This window comes from Myxocyprinus asiaticus, chromosome 36 (assembly GCF_019703515.2).
Source record: "Myxocyprinus asiaticus isolate MX2 ecotype Aquarium Trade chromosome 36, UBuf_Myxa_2, whole genome shotgun sequence".
Classification (NCBI taxonomy): domain Eukaryota; kingdom Metazoa; phylum Chordata; class Actinopteri; order Cypriniformes; family Catostomidae; genus Myxocyprinus; species Myxocyprinus asiaticus.
This window is the reverse complement of record NC_059379.1, coordinates 34,542,107-34,568,357: the sequence shown is the minus strand read 5'-3', so window position 1 is coordinate 34,568,357 and position 26,251 is coordinate 34,542,107. Positions and strand designations below refer to the sequence as shown.

Sequence of the window (26,251 nt, the reverse complement as noted above, 5' to 3'; positions counted from 1 at the left end):
GTTTAATTTACCATGTTTTGTACACCTGTCTTTGCAAACTTTTGTTAAACAAACTTTAATATCTTGTGATATAGTAACTTTGACACATTGATCGATATAATTTAATAAAAGTGAATGTTTATCACTAACTTTGTACATCTCTTGGTGCCGATATGTTTGTATGATGTCACACACCTGCATCTCAGAGAAAAAACATTGCAGACACATTACACATCTGTTAAAATGCACAATGGACAAAGCGGTGCCCAAAGGATGAACTTTCCATAGTTCTAATCATGGATGGTGTGCCGGGACATCATATCTCTGTTAGTGGAGAGACCACTCGGGACACCATGGCAGTTAAAGTCGGTGAGTTGTCAACAGTTACTTGGTATTCTAGATAACTAAATAACATGCATATTTGGTTTGGCTCGTGAAATGGGTGGGGTATGTGATTGTGGCAGCGGGGGCGTGGTCAAGCATCTCTCCGGAGAGAGAGAAAGCGGTAAGGGCGCTTACACCTGAGCTAAATTATGTCTAACACCTGTTTCTAATTTCAGTGAGCATGGGGAGAGTAGCATAAATAGAGCCACACCGCAAGTAGAAGGGAGAGAGAGCCTGGGCACCACAGACCCGAATAAGAAGCAAAGAGTTTTCTTATTGCAAATGATAAGAGTTTATTTTGTGAAGCGGTGTGTGATTATAGATTAACTTAGTGAATAATGCAAAGACTCTGAGACTTCAATTGTGCTGCAGAGAGAAAATAAATCCTTACCTGAACCAGGAAAGCTGCTTCTTGTTTCCTCCTTACACTGGTGCCGACACCCGGGAATTGAAGTTTGGGTTGAAGATGGATGGAAGTCGTCCCGTAGAGTCCTCCCAGTTGGTGGAGATCCTCCATGCCCTCGCTGGCCTACATCAGAGCCACCAGCAGACACTGCTTGAGCTCCAACAAGATCAAGATTGCCGGTTTGTCGAGCTTCTGCACGCTCAAGCCGAGGACCGGCAGGCGATCCGGAGCCTCCTCAGCCAGGAGGCGTCCTCAGCCGCGACCCCGGACACTCCCATGCCGTTACCCCCACCCGCATTACAGAAAATGGGGGCGGCGGACGACCCCGAGGCCTTCCTGGATTTGTTTGAGCAGACCGCCGAGATCTGGGGCTGGCCACTCGGCCAATGGGCAGCCCGACTGATCCCACTATTGTCCGGGGAAGCCCAGCTCACGGCTCAACAACTGCCAGCGATGAGCCTCCTGGCCTACGGAGATTTAAAGAGAGCCATCTTGCAACGGGTTGGTCGCACTCCGGAGGAAAGTCGTCAACTCTTCCGGAGCTTGAAGTTGGAGAGCTCCGACCGCCCGTTTGCCTTCGCCCAGCGGCTCCGTGACGCCTGCCGAAGATGGCTGCTAGCGGAGGACCGCGACATCGATAGAATTATCGACCAGGTAGTACTGGAGCAATTCACACATCGACCGCCAAAAGGGACGGCGGAGTGGGTCCAGTGCCACCGCCCGGTGTCGTTGGAGGAAGCTGTCCGGCTTGCGGAGGACCACATGGCGGCGATCCCGAGGGCGGAAGAGCCCTCCTACATTTTCTCTCCTCCCTCTGTCTCTTCCCCCTCCCCTCTCTCCTCTCGTTCTGCTCTCTCTCCAGGTCCCGTTCCTGCCCCACGCAGACGAGGAGACCAGTTCCCCGGGTGTGGGAGGCGACACCTTCCCCTACTCCAATGCCCCGCCGCTCTCCCCCTCAGGGGCGGGCGCCCGCCAACGCAAGTGCGGGCGTAGCACCTGGGCTGGCCTGCTGGAGGTGCGGAGACCCGAGCCACTTCTGAGATCAGTGCCCTCTGATGGAGCTGGGGATGGTGGTGTGGGTCTCTGACCTCCCACAGGCTACCCCCGACTGGGCCAGAGCATACCAGATACCGGTAAGTGTCAAGGGGGGTACTCACCACGCATTGGTGGACACCGGGTGTAATCAAACCACTATCCACCAACGCCTGGTTCAACCCGAGGCATTGGTCACAACTAAAACGGTGAAGGTGAAATGTGTACACGGGGATATTCACAAGTATCCAGTGGTGACCCTGACGATTAAATTCCGGGGGAAAAAGCATAGAGTGGAGGCTGAGGTTAGTTCCCGCCTCACCCATCCGCTGATTTTGGGGACTGATTGGCCTGATTTTAGAGTTTTATTAAAGGGAATTTGCGTGGATGGGTCCTGTATGAAGTTAGGGAGATGTGTAATGTGCGATGCTCTGGCAGGGGAGGCAGAGCCGGGGCCGTTCTCGACAGCTCCACGTCATAATGACGAGAGAGGGGGAGAGGCTGCAACCCCTCCCCTTCTCAGGGAATTCCCTGAGGGGGATTTCCCTTTGGAGCAGTCACGAGACGAAACCCTCAAACATGCCTTCGACCAAGTGAGAGTCATCGATGGTCAACAACTCCAGCCGGACATCGCCCTTTCATACCCCTATTTTGCGATTATAAATGAGCGGTTGTATAGAGTGACACAGGACACTCAAACTAAAGAGGATACAACCCAACTTTTGATTCCAAGAAGTCGTCGGGAAATGGTATTCCAGGCGGCTCATTATAATCCCATGGTGGGTCATCTAGGAGAAAGGAAAACACTGAACCATCTAATAGCCCATTTCTATTGGCCAGGCATTGGCAGCGATGTGCGGCATGCCGCGAATGCCAACTGGTTAACCCACCGGCCACCCCAAAAGCGCCATTGCGCCCTCTCCCTTTGATTGAGGTCCCCTTTGAGAGAAGTGGAATGGATCTCGTCAGGCCATTAGAACGGTCAGCACGTGGACATCGCTTTGTATTGGTCCTAGTGGACTATGCAACGCGATATCCGGAAGCAGTGCCTCTTCGCAACATCTCAGCACGCAGTGTTGTGGGGGCACTCTTCAAAATAATCTTCCTGGTGGGGATTCCGAAAGAAATCCTCACCGATCAGGGCACAACGTTTATGTCACGGACACTACGCGAACTGTACGAGTTGTTAAATATTAAATCGATTCGCACCAGCGTATACCATCCTCAAACAGATGGCCTGGTAGAACGATTTAATAAAACCCTCAAAAACATGATTCGTAAGTTCGTGCATGACGATGCTAGAAATTGGGATAAATGGCTCGACCCCCTGTTATTTGCAGTATGAGAGGTCCTGCAAGCCTCCACTGGCTTCTCCCCATTCGAGCTGCTGTATGGGCGATGCCCACGCGGCGTGCTTGATGTATTGCGAGAGGCCTGGGAGGAGGGACCTTCAAACAGCAAAAATGAAATTCAATATGTTCTTGATCTTAGAGCAAAACTCCACAATTTGGGACAGCTAATACAGGAGAATTTGCTCCAAGCCCAAGAACGACAGCACCGACTGTATGACAGGAGAACTCAGCTAAGGGAATTTGCACCGGGAGATAAAGTGTTTGTATTGCTTCCCACATCGAGCTCTAAATTACTCGCCAAGTGGCAAGGACCCTTTGAGGTCACACGACGAGTGGGAGATCTCAATTATGAGGTTAAACGAACCGATAGAGGGGGCACACGTCAAAAATACCACCTCAATCTCCTGAAATTGTGGAGGGAGGCGGTTCCCGTGACGTTGGCTACGGTAGTTCCCGAGAAGGCAGAGCTCGGACCGGTGGTGAGTTCAAAACATAAACAGTTCACCCCGGTCACTTGCGGAGACCACCTCTCACCGAGTCAACTCGCGGAGGTTGCTAGGTTGCAACAGGAGTTTGCGGACGTGTTCTCCCCTCTACCGGGACATACAAACCTCATCCATCACCACATCGAGACTGAGCCGGGGGTCGTGGTACGTAGCCGCCCCTATCGATTACCCGAACTCAAGAAGAAAATTGTTTGGGAAGAATTGGATGTAATGCTCGATATGGGGGTAATAGAAGAATCCCACAGTGATTAGTCCAGCCCAGTTGTTCTAGTGCCTAAGAGCGACGGGTCTGTGCGATTCTGTGTGGATTATAGAAAAGTCAACGCAGTGTCTAAATTTGATGCATATCCAATGCCTTGCATTGGTTGGGCACTGCTCGATTTTACTCGAAATTGGATTTGACGAAGGGTTATTGGCAGATCCCCTTGACACCAATTTCCCATGAGAAAACCGCCTTCTCCACACCGTTTGGATTACACCAATTTGTGACACTTCTGTTCGGTTTGTTTGGGGCCCCGGCTACGTTTCAGCGTCTCAAGGACCGAATCCTCAGACCTCATTCAGCCTACGCCGCTGCCTATTTAGATGACATCATCATTTATAGCAATGATTGGCAGCAGCACATGCAACATCTGAGAGCGGTTCTGAGATCGCTGCGCCGAGCGGGACTCACAGCGAACCCAAAGAAGTGCGCGATTGGACGGGTGGAGGTACAGTATCTGGGGTTCCACTTGGCCCACGGGCAGGTGCGTCCCCAAATTGACAAGACAGTGGCGATTGCAACATGCCCGAGACCCAAGACCAAAAAGGGGGTGAGACAGTTCCTGGGGCTGGCTGGCTATTATAGAAGGTTCGTGCCTAATTATTCGGACGTCACCAGCCCACTGACTGATCTCACTAAAAAGGGAGCTCCAGACTCCCAGCTCCAGTGGACAGAGCAGTGTCAGCGGGCGTTCACGTAAGTTAAAGCTGCACTATGCGGGGGGCCGCTTTTACATTCACCTGACTTCTCTCTCCCTTTTGTTTTACAGACAGATGCTTCAGACAGGGGGCTGGGGGTCATACTCTCGCAGGTGGTGGAGGGGGAGGAGCGCCCGGAGTTGTACATTAGCCGTAAGCTCTCCTTGAGGGAAACTAAGTACAGCACCGTAGAAAAGGAGTGTCTCGCCATCAAGTGGGCGGTCCTCACTCTCCGATACTACCTGTTGGGGCGGGCCTTCACCCTCTGTTCCGATCACGCCCCACTCCACTGGCTCCACCGCATGAAAGATACCAATGCCCGGATCACCCGTTGGTACCTGGCTCTTCAGCCGTTTAAGTTCAAGGTGGTCCACAGACTGGGGGTGCTGATGGCTGTCGCTGACTTCCTTTCCAGGAATGGGGGGGAGTGGTAGGCAGGCCGGATGCCGCCCCGGCCTGAGTCGGGCGGTGGTGATATGTGGCAGCGGGGGCATGGTCAAGCATCTCTCCGGAGAGAGAGAAAGCGGTAAGGGCACTTACACCTGAGCTAAATTATGTCTAACACCTGTCTCTAATTTCAGTGAGCACGGGGAGAGCGGCATAAATAGAGCCACACCGCAAGTAGAAGGGAGAGAGAGCCTGGGCACCACAGACCCGAAAAAGAAGCAAAGAGATTTCTTATTGCAAATGATGAGAGTTTATTTTGTGAAGCGGTGTGTGATTATAGATTAATTTAGTGAACAACACAAAGACTCTGAGACTTCAATTATGCTGCAGAGAGAAAATAAATCCTTACCTGAACCAGGAAAGCTGCTTCTCGTTTCCTCCTTACAGTGATGTTTTCACCAGGATGGCATATTAAGGGTGCGATTTAGGGCAACGCTGCGGGGCTTGTGACCCGATGGTCTGAGGCTGACCAGTTTATGGCCCTGGCTTGCACTGGCCAGATAGTGGAAAAGTGACTAATGTTTTGTTTTCTTATGTCAGGTGTGCCTCACAGCACTGCTTTTCTCCATGGATGAATATGACTGTTTGAGGTTACTCTTGGTTGTTGTGAAAACCAAATCAGAGCACATCAGACTAGCTACACCAAAATACACTAATGGTATGAAAATAAATCCTACAAGACGTAAAGTACATACGAAAAATAGTTGTCTGAGCAAGCAAGTAGCATATGTGCCATCAGACCTTCTTTTCATTGTTTACGGACATAATGTAATGTAATGTTTTGCTGGTTAAATATGGTAAATATGGGACAATAGACATCTTCTTTTCGAAAAAAATACAGGATGTCCTGGCTAATACAGGACATTTGGCAACACTATACCAGTGTTGTAGTACTCGAGATCAGTCTTGGTCTCGGAATCGACCGCATTTTTACACGGTCTTGTCTTGGTCTCAGACAATGAGGACTCAAGACCAGACTTATTTCAAGACCGGTCAAGACCACAACTGTGGGGATTTACATTTACATTTACATTTACCTTTATTCATTTGGCAGACGCTTTTATCCAAAGCGACTTACAAAAGAGGAAAACATAAGCGAATCATCTTAAGGAGACAGTGGTATGAAAAGTGCTGTATTACAAAGTTTCACTAGCATCATAATAGTATTCAAAACAGAATAAAGTGCAACAGGATTTTTTTTTTTTTTTTTTTTTTTACGACTGGTTAAGTGCTCATGGAAAAGATGTGTTTTTGTCGTTTTTTGAAGACAGAGAGTGAGTCAGCTTCACGGATGGAGTTGGGAAGGTCGTTCCATACCAACGTGGTATGATGAAGCTGAAAGTCTGGGAAAGTGTTTTGGTGCCTCTTTGTGTTGGTACAACAAGGCGACGCTCCTTAGCCAACCGCAGGCTTCTAGTGGGCGTGTAGCTCTGCATAAATGATTTTAGGTATGCTGGAGCAGACCCAGTGACTGTTCTGTATGCCAGCATCAGAGCCTTGAATGGGGATATCACTAAATTGCCTGTACATTGTCTGATTTATTTGTTAACATCATTACTGTGATTTTATGTAAAACTTCCTGCTTCAAATGTTAACAGCTGTAACCCCTCCCCACCCCCCTTCACATGCACTCCAAGAAAGTGAATGGGTGACAGGAGAAGAAACTGTGGCTGCCTGAGAGACATCAGCCAAATCTTCTGTAATACAATTTGGCTACCTAAACCAGTGTTTCCCAACCACTGTGCCCACTAGTGTGCCGTGAAAGATTGTCAGGTGTGCCATGGAAAATTATCAAATTCCTCAAAATAAATAAATAAAAAATTTTTGCCGGTATTTTAGTGAAGGCATAGAGACAGTAGAAGAGTTTTAAAGTTGTCAATTCAGTATTTTTTCCATTACAAATTATTTTATGCAACCAGTTTAAATATTTTGTCCATCATAACATTATTGTTCTAAAAAACTCTAGTCTGCTGTCAAACGCAACTCCTCACATGCCCACAAAATGATGCTTCATCATCACACTTGTAGTAAAAACTTTCAGTCAGTGAACCGAATAAATGAATAGGATACAACAGATGCATTGTTTTACTCACATACTAAAAGCTGTTTATTTGTGCACAGCATAGAGTTACAGATGTTATGAACAGATGTGGCTTACTTGTCGCGTTTCTCTTATGAAACATAAAGAGAATTTGAGAAACTGTTACATACGATTACTAAAGGCAAATTCTCAAAAAACTCCTGTTTTAAACAAGTCCAAAAACACAGTGATACGATGTGTAGATTCTGAGGTACTGTAATCTTCAAGGAGCGCATTTGACATCTGAACCAGTGAATGGAGGCCGGGTGGCTGTTCCCGGGTACTAGTGCCCGCCGGATCCAACCTCTGTCAGTGCGACTTGTGTTTTTTTTTCTTTCTATCAACAACGTGATTTTGATCCAGTGTGACTTATAGTCAGGTGCGACTTTATTTCTGGAAAATACAGTAAATAAATAAAAATAAATAAATAAATAAATAAATATTTGCTGTGCCGTTGCAAGAATTAATTTGCAAGAACAAATCTACAAATTGGAAAAGACACAAATTTGTTGGTTTTTCATTATCCAATTAGCGCTCTTGGCATCTGTGACCTCATTATACAGTGTACCTATGTTACTTGCATTTTTTGCGTAGTCGAATTTCAAACATTCCAAGTTAACGCTACTAAGACATGGACAACATGGACACGTTCTTGAAAAGGAAAACTAAAGGTTTTGTGGGATTGTGGTGTGCCATGGGATTTTTTAATCGTAAAAAGTGTGCCATGGCAGAAAAATTTTTGGGAAACTCTGACCTAAACCACAAAGAATTCATCTACAAAAAAGCATCCAAAAGAAAACACACAGCAGTATGTAAATTCACATCAAACTTTTATCGGCACTTAGAAAGGAAGCATAAAGAAAGGTAAGCTAAGTGTAAGTGATGCTAGCAAAGCTAGCTAGCTAACGTTAGCAATCTGCCGCTTGCTGCATTCCAAGCAACTTGTAAAGTTACTATATTATTTAAGAAAAGACAGAGAAAAGTGAAGACTTGAGTATTGAATAATTGTTTGATATATTCTGTACTTGATGATGGTTTCTAGGGGAAGAGTCATCCAGAAAACCTGATGCGATGCTTGTAAAACTTGGAAAAGGAGTGTTGAATAAAGATGGTTAAGTTGATTTCAGCTTCTAAGTGTTTGTTTGTATTTGTTTGCTCATAGAACAAAGGAAAATTCACAAACATAAAATACATGTCTGCAGTGCCTTTTGATTATTTTATCAAGACATTCCTCATGGTACACTGACACACACACACACACACACACACACACACACACACATACGCACACACACACATCACACACACACACACACACACACACACACACACACATATGGCAACAAAAGAGGTGAATGAAGAAGAATCTTCATTTGTTTTCTGTGGGTGTTTTTATGGGAATGTGCCAGAAGAATTGGTCGGGATACAAAGAAAAACCCACAAGTAACCTCAGGAGAAATACAGGCTGCTTTGGAAAAAGACTGTGTGGTTTTTTCAAGGAGCACAATACGATGATACTTGAACAAAAATTAGCTGCATGGTTGAGTTGCCAGAAAGAAGTCTTTACTGCACCAATGCCACAAAAAAGCCCGGTTACAATATGCCCAACAACACCTTGAAATGCCTCACAGCTTCTGGCACACTGTAATTTGGAGTGACGAGACCAAAATAGAGCTTTATGGTCACAACCATAAGCGCTATGTTTGGAGAGGGGTCAACAGGCCTATAGTGAAAAGAATACCATCCCCACTGTGAAGCATGGCGGTGGCTCACTCATGTTTTGGGGGGATGTGAGCTCTAAAGGCACAGGGAATCTTGTGAAAATGTATGGCAAGATGAATGCAGCATGTTATCAGAAAATACTGGCAGACAATTTGCATTCTTCTGCATGAAAGCTGGGCATGGGACGCTCTTGGACTTTCCAGCACGACAATGACCCTAAGCACAAGGCCAAGTTGACCCTCCAGTGGTTAAAGCAGAAAAAGGTGAAGGTTCTGGAGTGGCCATCACAGTCTCCTGACCTTAATATCATCGAGCCACTCTGGGAAGATCTCAGACGTGCGGTTCATGCAAGACGACCAAAGACTTTGCATGACCTGGAGGCATTTTGCCAAGACAAATGGGCATCTATTCCACCTGCAAGAATTTGGGGCCTCATAGACAACTATTACAAAAGGCTGCACACTCTCATTGATGCTAAAGGGGGCAAAACACAGTATTAAGAACTTCTGAACAGGGGTAATTTCATTTTTTTCTTTGTTGCCATGTTTTGTTTTATGATTGTGCCATCTGTTATAACCTACAGTTGAATATGAATCCCATAAGAAATAATAGAAATGTGTTTTGCCTTCTCACTCATGTTTTCTTTAAAAATGGTACATATATTACCAATTCTCCAAGGGTATGCAAACTTTTGAGCACAACTGTAATTATTTGCAATAACTGAAATAGCACTGGGCACACAGACCAGATATATGCATGCCAATAGTCTAATGGAACCTGTCAAAACTATTAAAAATATTGCATACGTGTTGAAGAAAAGACATGGAGAGACATGCGATCACTAAAGGATAGGCAGTGCAGAGAAGAGGGTGGACGGGCGCACGCATGCCTTTTCCCGCTATGAAACGTGTGGTTGGTGGCTTTTTCTAGTGGCTCGGCATCTCACGGTCCAGTGGAACGAGGGTCTGGTAACACATTTCCTGGACCTGAAGAAACCGCTCCCGGCATTTGAAGACAACAGTGACGAGGTACCATTATGTGACACATCAGGTGCGTTTCTTCCCGCTGCCAGCGATGTAGTTAAGTTCCACACAATAGCCTACTTATTAGATTATATACTGTTTTATTATACACCAGGGTGCAAATACCATATGCCACTATTTACAGCAAGTGTTATGTACCACTTTCTTTCTTTTTTGTAATTCTGAATTAGTGATCCATGTTCTGATAAACTGCATTTGATAGTTTTGCATTTTTAAGTGTTAAGCTTTTAAATAAATAGACTTGTTTATTTGCATAATTTATAGATGTACTTGAAGGCAAGGGGGCCCCATTTTGAAAATCTGCTTAGGGCCCCCAAAATGCTAGGGCTGGCCCTGGGATCCTGTGATGCTTTTTTAACAGTATTGAAGGAGTTCCTATGTATGCTGGACACTTGTTGGCTGCTTTTACATGTTTGTTAAATTAAAATAACTTAAGTTCAGACATGAAAATGGCTGACAGGTTTTCTGAACTTGCTATCTGTTAGCCATTCAGCTCGCTCACATGTGATATGTTAAGCCAATCGGCTCGCTTGGTGTAAGCTGACAGGTCCTTTAACATGCAATCGGAAAGCCAATCAACTTGGGTACTTGACTAACTTGTCTAACTAACAATCTGGTTTCACTGCAGTGCACTGAAACATTTTTTTTCTTCTCTGAAACCCTTCTCCTCCCCAGCTCCATTTGTCTACATGGGGGTTGCATGTATGTCTAATTGTGCAGCAACATATCCACATGAATAACTCTGTATGTCGGTGTATGTTCTAGCAGTAGCAAGTCTCTATACTTGCTCAGCAGCATAGCAGTTCTAGTCTGCCATGACCAAAATCCTATCAATATATCATACCCACATTAACATGCTAAATCTTTCCGAGTATTGTCATAACTAAAATTGTATTTATGTAAAGAAACTTTTTTATATATATAATGGCAGAATTTATATTTTCTGCTAAAAAAGTTTCAAGCATGTAAGCAAAAGCCTTTAGATCCATAGTTTATTAAGAGTCAAATTCAGTCAAAGGTGTCAAAACTTTTAAATGGTACATCGATTATACACCATACAGTACACTGTATAGGCCTATATTAGTGAATGACAACTCAAGCAGCACTAATAACTTGTCACCTAGAATCATCATTATTGATCCGGACACACAGTCATGCACAGCATAACTTAGCAAAGCCTCAGTTGCTGTACACTGATCCATCTAATTTGGTCTTTTCTCCTTGTAAGGGCATTTGAATGGGGTGATATGGATGCTTGGGGGAGGACTCCTCTCCCAAAGGAGTGTGCTATAAATCTCCATCCTTGATTAGACTCCTTGAATGACTGTGGGTAATCAGTTCTTATGATGCTTTCTGTAACATAAGTCTAACTTAATTTAAGAAGCTTATCTTAGTAAATAAAATCCTCAGCAAACATCTGGGTTATTGACATATAAGATATCCATTTAGTTTTTTGTTTTTTAGGTTAAAATGTACATACACTGTATGTCTGAGGGAAGGTAAATATCTAAAAAATATCTTATCTAAAAAAATGTCTAAGGTTATGTGACTGGTCACTATTTCTTTGAACTTTTTCACCATTATTAACCACCTTTTCAGCCTTCACTTTATTGTAAATGATCCTGTGTGGTGATAAATAAAAAAATTCTACCCATCTATATGATTCATTATACTCTAACCCTTTCCATTATTGTTACATCAATAATATCATCTGTAGATTGATGATCCTTTAATGAATAAACTGCTCATAAAGATGATATGAAAAATCCAGTTAAAACATTATAATAAGGGGACATGAATAATCATAAATGAATACCCAAATTAATACTCAATTTTCATCAAGACCTCAATAAATAAATTTTACACAATGTACTGGCAATGGCAGAAAAATGCATATAGGATAATCCTATATGCATTTTTCTGCCATTGCCAGTACTTTGCGAAAAATGTTATTATTGAGGTCTTGATGATAATGGAGGATTACTATATATGTGTGTGTGTGTGTGTGTGTGTGTGTGTGTGTATAAATATATATGTTAATACTGACTCATTATTGATCAGTCACAACCGCAAAATTGATTAAAATAAAAAAATCTTAATCAGTATTTTTGCTTTCTAGGGAAAATCCAGAAAAATCCTAAAAAAAAAAAAACATCTAGTTAAATTTACTTGAGAAACAAGATACTGTACATTGACTTGCCAGTGTAAAAAAAAAAAAAAAAAAAAAAAACTTAATTCAAAAGATAATTTTTGAAAACAAGTCCTAATATTTTACACAGTTTTGCTTCTCAAGTAAATGTGTCCTTGTTTTAAGGATATTTTGATATTTTTATGGAAAACAACAAAAATACTGATTGAGAAAGTGAGGTTTTGCAGTGAAGGTCATAGCATTTATTTCACTAATAAACAGAGAACTCTCTTTGGCTTTCATCTGCTCACAGCATCCGGTTCCATGTAATCTTTACTCCACACCAGCATACAAAACAACTGATGACACTAGAGGCTAAGCCTGGAGGAGATTAAATAGCCGAAGAGAGAAACCACTTCACTTACCAGCCAGATGAACACGTCCTCTCTTGGAGTCTCGCACACAGAAACAGCAATTTTGAGTGTATTGCAGTAGCTACAAGATCTCAGGCTAGGAGACATGGTCTTCTGTTCAGCCCAAGGGCACTGACCTGTCTCCAGTGCACCCTGAGCCCAAGCTGCACGCTATTGGCTTAGAGCAGCTTTAGTGTTTGTTTTACAAGCCTAGCACACTCCCATAGGAGGAGCCCAGATTAAGTCATCAGTCCCTGCTGTGGACAGACTTGGTAACTGACAGCGGGTCAGTGCTGTACTGAAATTAGAGAGCGAGAGAGAGAAAGATAGTGAGAGCTGGGATGACATGAGTCTTGGTTGGGTAATCAAGTCTCCAAATTCAAAACACAATTACCATTAGGAAAGGGGAAAAATATCCTGTCTCTCTGTGAAGTTCTGCCCCCATCCTCTCCCTTCCTTTGTACTGTCTGTCACATTTCCAAAAGATGACATTATTCTTATACTGTCTAACGTAGGTCAGAGTTTAGCGTATTAGAGTTTTTTTTTTTTTTTTGTTGGGGTAGTAGAATAGAGGAATCCATCTGTTTTGTGAATGTGACACACATGCTCACAGTTTTAAGTGAAAGATACTGCAAAAAAAAAAAAAAAAAAAAAAAAGAAACCAAACACAAAATGAGTTTTCAAAACAAAATTTTTCTCATTGGTTGCTAAATTCTTCTGGCTCCTTGCTAGGGCATTACTAGGTGGTTGCTAGATTAAACATTAGCATGTAACTTGTCCCACATGTTTGTGCTTTGGACATAAATGATGACTCAAACTGTCACACCCCAGAACCTCCAAGCAACAAACCAGAATGCCTTAGCAATCGCATACTGCAGCAATGTGCTTACAACTGTTTAGAATACCTCAGCAACTGCACAACAACCCACAACAAAATAGCATCTTGTTAATTCTTGCTATATTCATATTAGATGAAGATGATAATGCATAAAACTACTTAATATGTTATTTACCCAAATATAGCATAGTTAGGGACTCTGCCCTTATACAAAATTAGGCCACACAATGTCGATATCCATTGAAATCCTCACATGATCAGACAACAATGAACGCATGAGACTGCAGACAATGGTTATCTTCATGCTCAACATTCTCTGGTGGGCCACTCTATGAGCCCTACAACACCATCATTGAGCTGAACAACACCCTCAGCAGCTCTCCACTGCTCTGGAGCATGAACACAGAGAGGGGCTGCTTTGTTACATTCACCCTAATGAATAATACACAGGAAACATGATGCAGAAATAGAACCTTTCATCAGACACTTGTGGATGAAATCCAAAGCCAAAGTTGAACTGCATGATTGATATTTTTCATTGTGAAATTGATGTGTTATTCCCCATTATTCCCTTACAGATGCACATGGATTAAAATTAAATTTCTTTATTATGAGTACTTGTTTTTGGTAACATACTTTATGCAATGCTGGTGCATGAAGGCCGGTGATTGGTGGATTATCTTAAAACATATGCAAAACAAAATTTATGATGATTGAATTACAACATGATATTACAATACAGTGAACAACAGAACTAGACCATCTCTCTGGATCATGCCAGTTTGCAAATTATCCATTACTGCCTATTACTTTGCACACTCTATTTCCCAAGCTGTTAGGTCCTTTGACATGTAATCTGTTAGCCAATTTAATCTCACTGAAATTGCTCAATTATTTGAATGTAAGACAGTTTCACTGAATCACTCTACGAGAGCTTTTTCTCTGAAACCCTCCTCCTCCCCAGCAACACCTGTCTAGATCTTCATCAAGGGGATTGTATGTACTGTATATCTAATTGTGCAGCAGCAGCATTATGTTTCACATGCTCAGTACAGCATGTCTGCATTTGTTCTAGCAATTGCAAGTATTTGTACTTGCTCTGCAGCAGCACAAGCCATGTTCGAATTGAGGGGGGTTTTGGGGGGTCCTGGACCATCCATAAGAGTTAAGGGACCCTCCATAAGGCCAAAATAATGTAACTTGGGGGGTCCCCTGGTGTTTCATCAAAACTAGAATACTAGAAACATAAAACTATATTGTCAGTTATCTGTCCCAGCCTTCGTAAATAATCAAAATTAGATTTTTTTTATGTCTGAAAATTCTAAACACGCCCGAGTGTGCCACACACTGTTTTCTAAAGGAACTTACAGACGGTGACTAAGTGACACTGGCAGAGTGGATCATCATTTTCACCTCACAATAATGGTGAGATAAAATTCTTCTTTGACATATTGTTGGAACACCTAAATTACTAACAATAAATCATCTTTTAACTTAAAATTAAACTGTTGCTAAAGGTTAAATAATATGCACACAGTTAATAAGCACATCGTTTTGCCAAGTAGTCCTTGCTGCGGACTGTAGTGCGATGACGAAGTAGATTTAACCCACTACATAGTCGATTTTTGTGACGTATTGGATGTTTTTAATGTGCATGTAAGTTGCATATTACATCAGATTCTCTACAACTTGTTACACATATGATATTATTTAGTGTTATCAGTATGGCATATAGCTTATTCGCAGCTTTATTAGGCTTTATTTATATAGGCTTTATTAGAGGCTAACTACAAGTTAGCAGTTTAACTACTGCCGCTAGATATCTGTGTCTGTATAAGCTTTAATGTCAGCCTGATCTCACAGTGAAATCAGAAAGAGTAGCTCGACTTTTATTTAGCAAAAATCTGTATATGCTCACCGAAATTTAAAACTGCCCCCATTGGGGGCCTGTGTAGCTCAGCGAGTATTGACACTGACTACCACCCCTGGAGTCGCGAGTTCGAATCCAGGGCATGCTGAGTGACTCCAGCCAGGTCTCCTAAGCAACCAAATTGGCTCGGTTGCTAGGGAGGGTAGAGTCACATGGGGTAACCTCCTCGTGGTCGCTATAATGTATGGTTCTCATAACACGATGCACCTTCATCTACTTGTACACAAAGCTGGCCATATGTGCTTCTTTTACTCTCAACCAGAGTATGAATTTAACCAAAAGGCTGGCACTTTTTGATCAGATGCAGGTAATTAAGCACATTTTCCTGCCGACCTGTGCATCTCAGACCACGTTTGCACCTGTATAGTGCTTTCCACTTGTGATCGTATCTCCCGAGTTGGATGTTACAGTTTTACAGTCTTAACATTCTCTAAACTGTAAGTGCAATTGTCACAACTGTTTTGTGGGACATCACAACTCTATTGCATGTGAGCAAAATGTAGTAACTCACCAAAACATTTAATTCATGCTTCAAAACCTAGTTATTATGTCAGTAAATTGGCCAGTGCCACCAAAATGAAAATAATTTTTGTCATCGTGTGAGCTGTACTGGTCAAAATGTTTAGAAGTTTTTTCACCATGGCAGTCAACCCTGGAAATGTTTGTTATATACAAATTTAATTTTAGTTATCCTTTTTTGTTGACACTGACTGCTTACTGTACTATATAAGAATGTCAGTTTTGTCTAGCTGAATGTTATTGTGTATCACACTGAGCTTTTTAGATACTGATTTCAACAGTAGGTAAAAGTTTACTGGGAAAAGTCAATACTGTACAATACTGTAGTACACAGAAAAAGGATATGCACATTTGTATGTATACAGTAAATTTATTTTTGTAGCAAAATGTAAACAGCAAATTCACATTTGCATGTCAATTTTTACACATTTCTTACATGTAAAGTCATATATAGTGAACAGAAAATTGCCACAAAATGACATCCATGAAAAAAAAAAAAAAAAAAACCCCTTTGGTAGTTCTGTAAAAAACAATAAATTGTACCTCCTCACAGTACGTAACACTACAAGTTCCCATCTTCTTGGTGGACATCCTGTCACAAACATTCCACGTCATAGATATTTATGGAATATACATGTATGTCTGACAGATTTTGATAATTGAATGGATCATTTTGCATGTGATGGCTCAAACGATGAAAGAATGTTTAGAAGCTGTGAAGAATATGTCAATTTCACTGAGAATCAACTCATCAGTTTTGATCAGCAAGCCATGTGCATTTAGTTATTGTGCAAATTATAGATAATTGTACTTACGCTTTTGCACACATGTGCCAAAACACGTGCAATTTGCTTAAATATAAAAGAAATAATCAAAGTGGCTGGTAACATTTTTTATACCCTGTTCTCTACTGAGGTGTGGAAAATATCAAAGATCTTCAGTGAAGACATTGATCAGTGAAGACATTGAGAAGTGAGATGTGTTTGACTTGTGATTTATTTCTAGAGGCTTTGTCATACCGGTTGCACACTTTAAAACAGGATTTGGTTTTTAAACCTGAATATTTTAATCTATAGTAAGGGAAGCACAGCATAAAACACTTAAAAGCAGAAAGAAGAGAATGCCAATAATAGTAATTTGCTTTTTGGTTACAGAATTATTTATTTTGCTTCACTTATCTTTATGAACCTAACTGTGTTTTAAATGGAGCAAAATTATAGTTCACTGTAAACAACTATTTTACTACAGACTTAAATTCATTTTAAAATCAATAGTATTGTGATGCATATCGTATCGTCTTGCCGGGGGCGGCACATCCATTTTTTGTGCTGCACCTGTGACAAGCGGTCCTCCTTTAATACCTTTAAATACGCAGTCCATGCTGATGAATGATAGTAGTGATGACTGAAAATATAAACATTTTGATAAGGCATTTGGTAATATACCAGTATGAGCTACGTCTTATTTATAGCTCTTTCATGCTCTATGCATCGATGAGTCTGCGAAAGGGGACCGGGGAGCTCGGACTCAATTCAAACACTGAGCACAAGTAGATGTACTCTTGTGTGCCAAAACCAAATCTACCAACATTTCAAATCCATTATAACACCTTAAATTTATATTTATAGTCAAAAAGCCAGCGTCTCATGGGCAATGTCTTAAAGATACAGTCAACACCTAGCTATAATCAAACACACACAGAGCTCTTCACCACAATGCAGTAGCTATCCATGTTTATGTAACTTCCCCTGTTTGAGTTCCTTGCTGAAGATGCATGCATGATGGAGTTTAATATCTCCAGGGTGAGAGTATTACTGGACCACTCTTGTGTCTGAGGAAGTGCATTAATATTTCATCAGTTCTTGGTCCAAAGACTAGAAATAGAGCAGTATTTCATTCTTTAATGTGTGGAATCAGAGGGGAGGGATGCTGCAGAAAATGAGAATATCAAACTCTCTTACAGTGCAAATTTAATGACATATTGCTCATTCTGGAGGAGGAAGTTTTGGCATGGGTGGAGCTGGAATGGCACAGACAGACAGACAGACAGATAGACAGACATACAGACAGATAGACAGACAGATAGATATACAGACAGACAGATAGATAGATAGATAGATAGATAGATAGATAGATAGATAGATAGATAGATAGATAGATAGATAGATTTGAACTTGCTGTTTTCTTGAGACAGATTGAAACATTAAGAAACTGTGATGACAGCATTAAATGCAGCCTGTCTTCCCTTGAGTTTAATGCATAAAGTCACATTTTCTCAAAGCTGCCCAGACTCAAAAGATCTCATGCTATGGTAATTAACCAAAACACTTAATAATGAACTGCTTGAATAGCTCCTGAAGATTATTACCACTGTAGTAATCCCTGGGGAGATGGATCATCGTGTTAGAAGAGGTGACACATGCTTTTTTCTCAGTGCTTTTAGACCAAAGCTAAGGCATCATTGAAATAATGACAAGCGGTAAATGTGCAGACATATTGGTTTTTACAGAGCTGTTTTGATATTTGATGTGCAAAAGAATCATAAATAGTTCTTGTAGGAAATGCTGTCTCAACTGTAAGGATTTTTGAAAGCACTCTGATGTAATGATATTAGTCAGAGTTTCATGATATTTATGAAAGCATCTTTTGTTTAGAAGACATAATTATGAGGCTAAAATTTATCTTGGTTTATACACTGTACACTGTAAATGTTCATTCATTTAACTTTTATCAGTGTGTTCAGTATCAACTGAAATTTTATAATTCAGTTTTCAGAATTTTCTTCAGAAACACATTTTTCTTCATCAGTAATGTAATTCAAAGTGGTCAAAAATGTGCAATGAACTTAGCACTGCAGGTTTTATCTTTGGCACCACTTTGATACTACTTCTTAGTAAAAATGTGTCATTTCTGTGTACCTGGATCACCAAACACATTTGCAAAAATAATGACTGTTTTCAAACAGGTTCCCTGAACACTCTCCCCTTCTGTCAGGACAAACAGATGGTCATACCCCAAACTCATGCCATTAGTTGAGCCAATCTTGTTTTATCAGCCTGGCTGGGGTGCTCAAACATACACAGCAATATTTTGAAAATGCAACTGAGACACATTTCACAAAAATGTAATGCATAAAATAAACTTACGTTTTTAATTTAAGTGAGTTTAATTTTTTACTATGTACATGGGTCTGAATCAGGGTCAGAAATTACAGTAACATGGGTTCAGGGCCAAAATGTCCAAGAAAATTAAACAATGGAGGCAATTTGAATGGAAATCACATAAAATATGAGTTGAATGTATTTGATTCTACAGGTAATGGACAATTTATAAATATTTTAATTTATTGAATAATTTGATTAAAATGACATACTATGTGTCTTATACACTGGCAGCCAAAAGTTTGGAATAATGTACAGATTTTGCTGTTTCGGAAGGAAATTGGTACTTTAATTCACCAAAGTGGCATTCAACTGATCACAAAGTATAATCAGGACATTACTGATGTAAAATACCGCACCATCACTATTTGAAAAAAGTAATTTTGGATCAAATCTAGACAGGCCCCATTTCCAGCAGCCATTACTCCAACACCTTATCCTTGAGTAATCATGCTAAATTGCTAATTTGGTACTAGAAAATCACTTGCCATTATATCAAACACAGCTGAAAGCTATTTGGTTCATTAAATGAAGCTTAACATTGTCTTTGTGTTTGTTTTTGAGTTGCCACAGTATGCAATAGACTGGCATGTCTTAAGGTCAATATTAAGTCAAAAATGGCACAAAAAAAAAGAAACAGCTTTCTCTAGAAACTCGTCAGTTAATCATTGTCTTGAGGACTGAAGGCTAAAAAAAACATCATGGTTACTTTCGTAACCTCCGTTCCCTGATGGAGGGAACGAGACGTTGTGTCGATGTAATGACACTAGGGGTCACTCTTGGGAGCCCCAAACACCTCTGCTTTTTTGAAAAAAGGCCAATGAGAATTGGCGAGTGGAATTTGCATGCCACTCCCCCGGACATACGGGTATAAAAGGAGCTGGTATGCAACCACTCATTCAGGTTTTGTGCTGAGGAGCCGAGACCAGGTCCCGGCCATTTCAGCGGGTAGTTCAGCATTGTGGCAAGAGGGACACAATGTCTCATTCCCTCCATCAGGGAACAGAGGTTACGAAAGTAACCATGACGTTCCCTATCTGTCACTCACTCGATGTTGTGTCGATGTAGTGACACTAGGGGTCCCTATACAAAACGGCACAATTATCTGAACTGTGTTACGTGAGCTGGCGGTGCGTGACAGGCAGACCGCTGTGTGCCTCATAGCCAGTGCACCAGGCCGTCACGTAAACTCCCCAACGCTCTTATGAGTGTCGAATGGTCCTTCAGGAACAAGTCGACTGCCCAACAATAGGGACAGGCTAGCCCAGCCGAGGCATGCTTTCCTCTCTTTTCTTCCCAAAAAGAGTGGAATTTGTTAACCGACTGGGAGCCATAAGTGTCTACGTTGGGGGGTGTCCATCCCAAGGGGAAGACACCGTGGAGACCACACCCCACCCAAGGGGGGGGGTATTTTGAGTGGAATATGCCACATGGTCTTACCGAGACTTGTCGGAAGTATGCCATGTGGAGAGGTCCCATGGTAGGTCCTACCCGAAGGGGAAGGAGTTTCTACAAAGCATGGCGACCGGGGGCAGAGGTGCCTCTGCCCAAGGAAGACACAGTTTACCGAAAGGGAAACGATTTTGCGGAAGATATCACATGGGGTCGCCTTCAGGGAACCAGCAAATGTGGAGCACCTACCTCGGTACAGGGCCTTAGCGCACGTACTGGGCCGGCGGCAAGTTTATCCACAAACTCAACTGCCAGAGGGCTAAGGAGGAAATTCATCCAGGGATCACAGTCTGTGAACACGACTGGGAGTCAAGAGTGCACGTCTTCACCTCAAGGGAGGGGAAAGGCGCTATGCACAAGCGGTACACCCGGCCAGCTGTCCCGGAACTTACCTGCTCGTGCCTGCCAATACACTGGACGAGACCGGCTCAACCCAGAGATTGTAGAACCTCGCAAATGTGTTGGGTGCTGCCCAGCCCGCTGCTCTGCAGATGTCTACCAAAGAGGCGCCACTGGCCAGGTCCCAGGAGGCCGCCACACTCCTGGTAGAGTGGGCTGGTAACCCCAGAGGGGGTGGCACGTCCTGAGCCTGATAAGCCAACGTGATTGTGTCAATGACCCAGTGGGCGATCCTCTGTTTGGAGACAGCGCTTCCTTTCCGCAGTACACCAAAGCAGACAAAGAGCTGCTCGGAGCTACTAAAACTCTGCGTGCGATCCATATAGATGCAAAAAGCTCGCACCGGACACAGCAACCCGAAGGCTGGGTCTGCCTCCACCTGGGGCAGCACTTGCAGGTTCACCACCTGATCCCTAAATGGGGTCGTGGGAACCTTGGTCACATAGCCCGGTCGGGGTCTCAGGATCACGTGAGAGTAACCTGGACCGAACTCCAGGCACAATTCGCTGACAGAGAACACCTGCAGGTCCCCTACCCTCTTGATGGAAGTGAGTGCAGTCAGGAGGGCAGTCTTCAAAGAGAGTGCCTTAAGCTCAGCTGACTCCAAGGGTTCAAAGGGAGCTCCCCGTAGACCCCGAAGGACTACAGAGAGGTCCCACGAGGGGACGAGACGTGGTCTGGAGGGATTCAACCTCCTAGCACCTCTCAGGAACCTGATGATCAAGTCGTGCTTCCCCAAGTACTTACCATCTACTGCATTGTGATGAGCCAAAATAGCAGCTACATACACCTTCAAGGTGGAGGGGGACAGCCGCCCCTCCAGCCTCTCCTGCAGGAAAGAAAGCACCAATCTGACTGCGCATCTCTGGGGTCTTTGCATCGGGAAGAACACCACTTAGCGAACAGACGCCACTTTAAGGCATACAGGCACCTCGTTTGTGGGCCAGATGTGGAGATTCCAGAGGTCTGGTCGCGGGTGTCAGATGGTGTCCCGTCCCTGAGAAAGATGGTCCTTCCTCAGGGGAATTCGCCAGGGGGGCTGTCGCGAGGAGCCTGTGATCCGAGAACCATGTCTGGGTGGGCAACTAGGGTGCTACTAGGACAATCTGCTCCTCGTCCTCCCTGACCTTGCACAGGGTCTGTGCAAGTAGGCTCACTGGGGGAAATGCGTATTTGCGTAGTCCAGGAGGCCAGCTGTGTGCCAGAGCATCTATACTGAGGGGTTCCTCAGTCAGGGCGTACCAAAGCGGGCAGTGGGAGGATTCCCGGGAAGCAAACAGGTCTACCTGTGCTCGACCGAATCGACTCCAAATCAGCTGGACCACCTGAGGGCGTTTCTTATGAAAGCAAGCAGCGACCGCAACGTTGCCATGGTCATGTTCTTGCAATGAGGACATGACTCATCTATGAATGATGTCTCCACGTGGGCAGTGCCCAGACATGTAAGACGGCGATCGTGGCCGTCAGAATCGGAGAGATAACTACCGCAACCAGGAATAACACACGAACGGAAAGCCATCTTTAAAAAGACGTTCCGTGTGTGCCGCTCTTTTTGTGAATGAAAGTATACTCTTTTAGAATATGCTCTCTTATTTTCGCTCTGCTGAAGTGCCCAGGGGTGTTCTCTGCACTCCGCGGGTGCAGAGGGGGAGAAACCGCTGAAATGCGCTGTAAATCCAGCAGTTTTGAGGTGCATCTTTGGAGGCAATTGAATTCAGTGCACTGAATACAAACGCTTGGCTCCGAAGAGAAAATCTGAATGAGTGTTTGCATACCAGCTCCTTTTATGCCCGTATGTCCGGGGGAGTGGCATGCAAATTCCACTCGCCAATTCTTATTGTCAAAAAGCAGAGGTGTTTGGGGCTCCCAAGAGTGACCCCTAGTGTCACTACATCGACACAACATCGGGTGAGTGACAGATAGGGAACTGAAGATTTCTTTCAAAGGTGTACACTACAGTCTTTAAAGACAAAGGACAACTGGCTCTAACAAGGACAGAAAGAGATGTGGAAGGCCAGATGTACAACTAAACAAGAGGATAAATACATCAGGGTCTCTAGTTTGAGAAATAGATGACTTACATGTCCTCAGCTGACAGCTTCATTGAATTCTACCCGCTCAACACTAGTTTCATGTACAACAGTAAAGAGAAGACTCAGGGGTGCAGACAAGTCCCCCCCAATAATCAGATATGGCCAGATTGTCCCCCCCAATAATTGATATCCTTGTTGCTGTTCTGATACAGTTCATTATGCACCGCTGTTTAATTGTCATTAAGTTGTTGCAGGAAGAACTTAATGGTTTAAAAAAGTTTTAGCATGCACAGTAGTCTAACACCACCCGTCAATGTCATTTGTAGTGTTGGGTTCGAGTCCACCTAAGTCGAGTCTGAGTCAAGTACAAGTCTTCAAACAATCGAGTCCGAGTCGAGTTCGAGTCCAAAAGGGGCAGAGTCCAAGTCCGATTGAATCTGTTCAAGATTCTGAATTAAAATGGTAACCGTAAACTCAACATCAATATTTTGAGCTTATTTTAACCTTCACAACTAAGAAAAACAATTTGTCAATATAAATGCAAAAAACAAATGATTAGTATCCTGCTGAACAAATTTCAAAGTGATTTCAGAGTAAAAGCATATGCTTTAGGTGTATGAAGACAAAACTGTCCTTCAACACACTTCTTGTTGCATTCTGTTGACATTTAAATTATTTGTTGCTTTCCCCCTCCATTCAAACATACACCAAAGAAAGTGAAAGCTGCGTAAGTCATTACAACCAGAGTTATTATTATTTCAAATTTTAATTTTGTTTTTATTTCTACTTGATTTTCAATTTGCCCATTCAATTTGGTTTAGTTTTATCTAAAATTATGGGTGAAATACATTTAATGTAATTAATTAAATACATTCTATGTGATATTTGTAATCTTTTTACTGGTTCTAAATATGATTGTTGTGATAGTACATTTGCAAATTATGAAAATGGAACAGTTCTAATTTGTCAGCAAATTTAAATTGGTTAGATCAGCTAAATTCATTGTAAACATAATAGTCTATGGTTTAAAAAACAAGAAATGTGTGCAGATCATGCAAGTGGTTGTTGAATAATACCATTAAAAAATTCAGTTGCAATAAACCTCCCCTCTCGGGCCAGAACCGGCTGGTCCAGGTTTAAGAGGTTAATAATTTAAAGATAAACCATTGAAAAACCCATTTCTGTCCACCCCCAATCTGAATACTGAGGGGATAAATACCTATGGTGGTTTGGTGGGATTTTGGATTATAATGGATTTTACTAAACATCTCTATGGAATACTTAATTCTGATTGGTCAATCATCCAATCAAGCGGTCTGATATTTCTAACCACACATCTGGGGATAAAGTGATATCAGAGCGGTCAAAGGAGGGTTTTCCTACTTCTCGTATTACTCCGCAATCTCTACATATAGGCTAATAAAATAATTAAACTCAAATCAATACTTCATGTCCATTTATGTATTTATTTGTCAAGTAGTGGTGTTATAAGTTGCATAATGAGCCGACAGTCAATTTAACAAAATAAAAACACCAATAGCTCTCCGACTTATGTTTGCCCTATAGTTTATGAGGGTGTTAACAAAGTAGCACTTATACATGTCTCCTGACACATGATTGACACATGGGGAATTTATACATGGGGGTCTTAACAGAGTGGCATTGATACATGTCTCTTCAACACAAAGGTTATCCTCACATATTTATTTCAGTCCTTGTTGGATAGCCTGTCAGTTTGTATTGGGAAACATAAAACCTCTTGTCTAAATTCTTTAATTATGAATTTAGGAAGAGGCTATGATGCATGATTCCTTTCCTTGTTGACTTGCCAACTTCAGAAAGTTGTACAGCCTGCCTTTTAATTTATTTCACTAATCCTCATGGCAAACTTGCTAAAACATGTTTCTTGAGACATGGTATCATCAAGCAACTATATTTAGTATTATCAGCTTTGACTATTATAGAACAATGACAATATGTCCGCCATATTTTTTTGATTCATCTACTTATTCATCTATTCTCATCATAACAGCTTTATCTGTTTGGAGAGAAAATACATAATTCTCATTATTTTCTAAACTTTTTCCCTGGATGAGAGTCCTCTAGTGAAAGTGCGGTTTTGTGTAATGTACCCTAGGGCAATTTCAAGGAAACATGCAAACAATACCCAAAACAGCCAGGATTTTCCAAACTACATCATAGACAGTATATAGCTGAGTACACTCAGTTCATGTTCAGTCTTTATCCATGAGTGAAAAATGGACCTGTCAAGGGAAAATTTAGAGTGAATGATCACATGACCGAATCTCTTAATAGAGCAGCAATGTGGCATGTAAATGCCTTAACACTCTGGTTTATAGACAGACAAGTTGCGAGAAGCACACACAGTACGCATGCACAGTGTAGAACTGTGATCCCAGCTATATAACACCACTGAGATGAGATGTGATCTGAGAAAAACAAGTCTAGCATGGTGTTTCTTTTGCATTGATGTTTGCACTTGAGGTGACAGAAAAACATAAACTTACAGTGGGAGGGCACAGTCTTGAGTTTTTATTAGAAGTTATATATCCCTTCACTGTACTAAACCCCATCAGCTTAGATTCGTTTACTACAAGTATATTATGTAGACAAGTTATGAAGTCTTAGATAATGCTTTTGTAGATATAACAACTAGGGCTGTCAATCGATTCAAATTTTAAATCGGATTAATTACACGACATGCCGATTAATTCATTGAATTAATTGCAATTAATTGCATATGTCAATATTTGCTGAGAAAGGCCCCCAAATAAAGAAAATTCAATATAAATTATACATAATAATTTAAATAATTAAAAATATAATATGTAGGGCCTATATTAAAAATAAAAATTCAGATATTTAGATTAAAATATATATTGCAATATTGATTATTAGATAATACAAAATGTTGCATTAGAAGTCAATACATTGTTTGTTTTAATCCAATAACATTGAACAGTACAGACAACAGCAATCCATTTTACAAATGAGTTCATCAGTCTGTCCTGTTCTCACACTTGCATTCTGTTTTTTGAATTTGGAACTTTGAAAATCACATCTTGGGACCCATGCATTCTGTTGTGCTTCACTAAGCTGTCAAGAACATGTCCTGTGTGACCGTCTCTCATTCTGTGGCTGCACTGCTTGTGAGGTGTGCTGACTGCCCAGTGCTGACAATGCTGCACAATGCTTTGGTGTGAAATTGAATGCTTATGTCATTCTTCCTTGCATCTATGTGTCATGTCTGTAAACAATGAAAAGAAGTACTGGCTTTTGTGTATTTGGCTGGGGAACCTACGCTGTTCAGTCAGTCACAGAGTTCAGGGGCGTTTTACAGAAAATGTCTCCGGTTACACATGTAACCTCTAGATTACCTGAGATGAAGGGAACAAGACATTGTGAATTGCAAGGGGATTCTTTCCCCAACAATCTTGTTGAAACCT

At 42.0% G+C, this 26,251-nt stretch overlaps 1 protein-coding gene across 2 annotated transcripts in view; it reads right to left on the bottom strand.

Moving 5' to 3' along the window:
- LOC127426751 (phytanoyl-CoA hydroxylase-interacting protein-like) overlaps positions 1-26,251 on the bottom strand; it is a 68,571-nt gene that overhangs the window by 27,383 nt on the left and 14,937 nt on the right. The window contains exon 1 of one of the 2 annotated variants that reach the window (XM_051673763.1): positions 12,465-12,604. The exons of the other annotated variant lie outside the window; for it this stretch is intronic. The gene's annotated coding sequence lies outside the window, so the exon portion shown is untranslated. Of the gene's footprint in view, positions 1-12,464; positions 12,605-26,251 lie in introns of those variants that run through there. 2 annotated transcript variants of the gene reach the window in all.